We start from the raw sequence: 6,000 nt of genomic DNA, 5'->3' as shown, positions 1-6,000 counted from the left end.
AACTGGCATTGGATTAAAGATGGGCCCTGAAGAAAGAAAATAAGCTTTATAAGGTCCAACGAGGCCGGTACAGTAACCACCACTTATTGAGGGACTAATGCATGCAAAGCGTTTTCCAGTCTTCATTTCAGACACATCATAAAGTACCTGTAGCCCCATTTTACAGATGAAAATCCTGACGCTCAAAGAGTTTGCATAGTTTGGCCAGGATCCTGAAGCTTGTAAACGACACAGAAAATGTGAACCTCCAGCTCCCCCGTAGACGTCTTCCCTGTGAGACGAACAGTTCAGGGCATGGAAACCACCCGGGGACTTTGTTTTTCTCACCTCAGCATCTGAAGACACCAGCAGACCTAGCCAGGTGCCGACCTGCCTTGACACAGACTTCTGCGTGAAACCTTCAAAGGGTCTAGAATTCAATCCCCGGCAGGTTCCGAGGAGGACGGTCTGGGGCTTTGGAGAAAGCGGCCTTTTCCACCGTCTCATTTGCATGCTGGATGTCTACTGAAAGTTGCTATGGTGATCCGTTTGACCAGAAGTTTCCGCTGAATCATCCCAACACATATATGAAAACAGAGATGTGGTTTGGGGACCCAGGCCCCAGCAGCCGGGGGAGACGCTTCCATCTTTCACTTGTGACTCACTCGTGGTCGTGCGTAGGCCCAGCTGGCAGGGAGGCGAGACCTCTGGGGCAGGTGCCGCTCCCCGGAGAGGTTTTGCACAGCAGGGCACACGCAGTCCCCTCTGGGGACCCAAAGAGTGGAGCAGGAAAGAGCGATGCCCTGTTCCCCCGGCTCATTCCGGGGCTCAGGTCCTCTGGGCAGACGTCTCTGTTTGGAGACAACCCCCCCCCACCCACTGCAGCAGCCAAGGCCGCCATGAGTGGCTGGGTTCAGGTGGTCCATCTGGGAGCCGACCTGAAAAGGCAGGAAGGGAGGGGGCTGTGAACTGCGGGGAGGAAGGACCTTACCCGTGAGCTGCGGGTGCTGCTGTGGGCGGTGACCTGCTTCAGGACCTGTTTCTAGGGTCCTGGGACAAAGGACAGAGTGCCGATGGGGTGTGGGGCTGGGAGCAGACAGGCCTCTGGCCAGGTCTCCTCTCTGTGGGCAATCCTGGTTCTCCAGCCTTGGCAAACATCTGAAGTTTGACCTTGATTTCCCCATGTGCAGAAATGTAGAAAAGAGTACCTCGTTCGACCTAAAAAAAAAAAAAACTCACATCCACAGTGGAGCCTGGTGCAGAGGACAGCATGCACTGCACCCTTAGTCAGCTTCGTTCTCTCTCCTTCTTCCGTTCATCAAAGAGGTTCAGCTAAGTGATCCTGCTGCTCTTGAGCTGTGAACCAGGCATAGGAGCTCATGGACAAAGAGTTAACTGGAAAAGTGTTCGGACAGAGATGTAAGCATAGCTCTCAAAAAATGCCCTGTATTTTGAAGTCAAGGTTATTTGGCATTTGATCTTCATTTGAATGCTGTCCTGTGTAATCAGACGAACGTGGACATCTTTGTAAACAATGTAGATGCATAAAGAAAGAGTTGCCCAGTTAGTCCTTTTGCTTATTTATTTATTTATTTTTATTTGGAGACACTTGAGGGCTGTTCCTGGCTGGGCTGCAGGGGACTGTGTGTGGCAAGTATGTGGAGGGGTTATCAAAGGAAACGATCCTGGGCAGGCTTTTGGCGTGCATTTATTTTTTTTAATTGAGTTATTTTTTAAGTAAAGGATAATTGCTTTACAGAATTTTGTTTTCGGTCAAACATCAACATGAATCAGCCATAGGTATACATATGCCCCCTCCCTCTTGAACCAGGAGAGATGCTGTCATTCAAATGGATGATGACGTTTAAAAATGATGTTGCCGTGTACGTTAGCGACACATTACATTTCTGTGTGGGAAGACAGATACAAGTTTTGTAGAAAGTACTTTGTCATATCAACACTCCAAAATATGTATACCTGTTAGCCTAGATATTAGTCAGGGCTCTTCAGAGAAAGAGACCCCATAGAGTAGGTGTATAGATACCTGTATGTCTCGCCAATAATCTGCAAGCTGGAGACCCAGGAAAACGAGAGGTATCATTCAGTCTGAGCACCCCAGGACCCAACTGTGTTGATCCCAGTCCGAAGGGAGAGGTGAAGAGAGATATCCCAGCTCAGAAGAGATCCAGGTTGGGTGTGTGGGGGTGGTGCATCCCACCTTCCCTGCCTTTTGTTCTACTCAGCCCCTCAACAGATCCCCCTGGTGCCCACCCACCCTGAGGAGGGCATCTACTTTACTGGGTCCACAGGTTCAAATGCTAATAAGCTCCTCCAGAAACATTCTCACACCCCCCGAAATAAAGTTTCCTCTGGGTAAGCTGGGGTCACTCAAGCTGACACACGAAATTGACCATCACAGCCTGGTAACCCATCTTTTCTCTCTCTCTTGTGGAAATGATCAGATATTCAGAAATTATGGACAAGGGTAGAGATCAAAGCTGTATGTATATTACAAAAAAAAAAAGTATTTTAAAGTCCCTCAATAAAGGAAATAAATAAATTCTTTCATGATCACATGATTAAGTGTTCAGTGGCCAATTGAGATGTACTCTCAAAGCTACTCAGTGACCAGGCCAATCCTGCCCTTTCATCTTACACCTGCATACTTGTGTATACATTTTGTATGTTCATTACCCAAAAAAATAACTTAGAGGACAACCCTATCAACAGCCACTGTTTCTAAGTGGCTTTCTTCCCTTTATTCTTTCTCCTTTTTTTGTACTTTGCAACATTTCTGTAAGGAGCAGAAAACACTGTCATAATCAGAAAAGGCAAGGATGACTATGATTTCTAAAGATGCTCGAGAGGTCAAGTCTTAGAACCTTGCTCCTTATGCTTCGGCTTCATCTTTCTCCAGAACACAGCTGGCCTGCTCCCAGAAGGTAAGGGTCAGGTGAGTCACGGAGCGTGCGGGCCAGGACAAAGCACTTTGATGTGTGACCTCTGCCCCCCAGGACAGACAGTGTGGAAGCCAGCTGAGCGGTACTGGCCGGCAGGGGCCACAACAGCCTTGAGTGACAGTCGTCAGAGGTCGGCCTGGGGGGCGGCTCCTCTCCCCAAGACGGGAGGTGCCCCGTCACAGAGCCTGCTGCCACTGTGGGCCTTTGGGGTGCGTGCTCTTGGCCATGGACGAGGCTACCGCATCCTGACCTCACCGCTGTCCCCTTCTCTCCTTCGCTGGCTCCTCTGTTCCCACCCGCTCCCCTCTTCCCTGCAGCCTCCGCCGTCCGGCTCTGGCCCACCAGGCTGTTCTCCTCACGCCCAGGGGCTGTATGGGACATCCGTCCCGCATCCTTCCAACCCCTGGGGTCCCTCACTGCCAGTGCCAGAGGGTCACGCAGAGGATGACCACTCGTCCACCCACCCTGGACCTTTGTGAGGCCCGTTGAATGGATGGGTCGAGAGACCTCGGAAATGCAGCCAGCAGGCCGTGTGGTTAGGACCTCTCCCTCCAGCCCTGACCCCAATCTGTGTGGGCTTAACTTCTCTGAACACCAGTGTCTTCACCTATAAGAGAGAACGATATTCAGCTTGGCAGCTCATCGTGAGACTGAGATGAGTCCATCAGCCAGGGTGACCATGAGCGCTGCACAGCGAAGATGGTGCCCGGCAGTGACCGCATGGCTCTGCTGCTCTGGAGTCCGAGTGGGCTCAGCCCTGCAGGGGCTCGTCCAAGGCCAAGGTCAGGGTGCCAAGCACTTCACTGGAGGCCCTGGGGAAGAATCTGCTTTCAAGCTCACTCAGATTGTTGGCAGAATGAATTTCTCTGTAGCAGTGGAAATGAGGTCTGACTGTCAGGGGGGAACCACGATCTGCGGCTGGGGAGCACCCACCTTCCGTATCACATCCCCCCTCCCCGGCCCCACTGGTATCTTCGGGTCAATGACAGCAGGTCAGATCCTTCTTGGGCATTGCATCTCTCCAACTTCTCCTCCTGTTTCCGGCTGGAGAAAACCCTCTGCTTTCAAAAGACTCCTGGAGGTTAGAGACGATGGTGCATGTAAATCGCTTAGAACAGTGCCTGGCGTTTAGGAGATCAGGGTTGACTTTAGGACACATACAGAAGGTTCCAAATCGGCTTTAATGGAAGAAGCAAGCATGTGAATGAATGCAGGAGTGAATGAGTAAATGGGGAAAAAAAATCAGCGATGAGGTGAGTTTCCATCTTGGAGGACAGAGACAAGCAGCAAGGGACATCTCCAGCAGCGAGGGGGCATCCTGATATGAATTCCATCCATCCACGCGGAGTGAGGATTCAATTAATACAGTTACTAAATAAGGTTTCATCCTGCAGCATCAGAGTACCTGGGGGGCGTCATCTGAGCCCAGCTTCTCTAATCAGTCCCGAGGCCCCAGGAAGTCTTACTGGCAATTATAGCCAAAGGAGCGAAATTCTGTCTCTAAGCACTTTCCCCTTCAGCTTCAAATTGCTCTTGGGATCTTGATGTTTCTCCAACATGAGCTCTGCTCTCAGCGCCCAACTCCCTTCCCCCTGCAGGCAAGGCAAGGAGATGGACTCTGGCTGGAGGGAGTTTGGTGGTTCGACCCTTAACGTCTCAGATCTTTGTTGTGTTAGCAGTCCTCCGAGCAAAACAACTCAGGCACCAGAGAGAAACAAAACAAATATGAAACCTGGTGTCTGATGGGAAGCGGCATGCTTGATAAACTTCCAAGAACCCCTGGCTTCCAGACCTCCTCCAAAGGCCTTTTATAACTTCCTGAAAATGCTTTTGCATTGGGTTTTTAATTAAACATTTAATATGCATCATGCAAATTTATTGATTCTGCCAGGGGGAAAAAGATGAATCTTATTATTTGGTCATCTCCAGCTAAGAAGACTCATATTTTCCCGGGGGTTACTAATGAAGCCCCTGGTTGCATCCAAGTTTGAACAGCATTGCAGGAGCAGGGAGCATCCTGGTTTGCAAAGCCACTGGCTCGGAGCAGTCGTGTTCATTTCAGCTTCTCAGACTCAGTCCTCAGACTGAGGATGCAGGGAGATAAAGCTGTCGAACATGAACATGAGCGCTTAAAATGGACCCCTTTGTCACAGGGTCTCCTTCTGTTGTTCATCTCTTGCCCCTTTCTGTGACTCTGAAGTTCTGATCTCTGAAAAGGATGATCCTGACTGCCCAGAAAAGTACTTTGAGGAAATGGCTCAAGGGACAAGATCACCCTGCCTGCCTGATCCAGGATGGTTAGGATCCCACCAAGTTGGTATTTATGGACCAAAATTCTGGAAGAATGAGGAATCTGGCATATCAAAGATTCTCATTTACTGTGGATCAATTGCAGACTCATGATTTTCAACCTTTTTCGCATTTCCTCTAAAATTCACAGAAGCTCTCATTCCTTGCCTTATTAAAGGGGAATTGGGACATCCCTAGTGGTCCAGCAGCTAAGATTCCACACTCCCAATGCAGGGGGCCCGAGTTTGATCCCTGATCAGGGAACTAGATCCCATATGCTGCAGCTAAGAGTTCACATGCTGCAACTAAAAATCCTAAATAAGTATTTAATTTTTTTCTTTTTTTTTTTTAAAGGGGGGGAATTGGGTAGAATTCTATCTGGTAAGTAGGTGTTGGGAAAGGCCCTTGACTAGTCTCAGCTCCAAAATTCTTTGAAGAAGACAACAGCTATAGAGCAGTGGTTCTCTACTGGAAGATTTTGTCCCCTGCAGGACTTTGGCAATGGCCAGAGGTGTTTTGGGTTGTTACAGCTGGGAGGTTTGGGGGGCAGGCGTTGCCAATGGCATCCAGCTCATGGAAGCTAGGAATCCAGAAACGCCCTACATCAATGCACAGGATAACCTCCTCCACCAAGAATTATCCAACCCCAAATATCCACAGTGCTGAGGTCAGGAAGGCCTGATCCAGAGGTTAATAGAAAGGTCTGTAATACAGGTTGATATATTAGATGGTCACCTAGAAGGAGGAGAGGTTTAAAACAAACAAACAAGAG

Source organism: Cervus elaphus, chromosome 4 (genome assembly GCF_910594005.1).
Source record: "Cervus elaphus chromosome 4, mCerEla1.1, whole genome shotgun sequence".
NCBI lineage: Eukaryota > Metazoa > Chordata > Mammalia > Artiodactyla > Cervidae > Cervus > Cervus elaphus.
The sequence above is the reverse complement of the archived record's forward strand: the minus strand, read 5'-3'. Positions refer to the sequence as shown.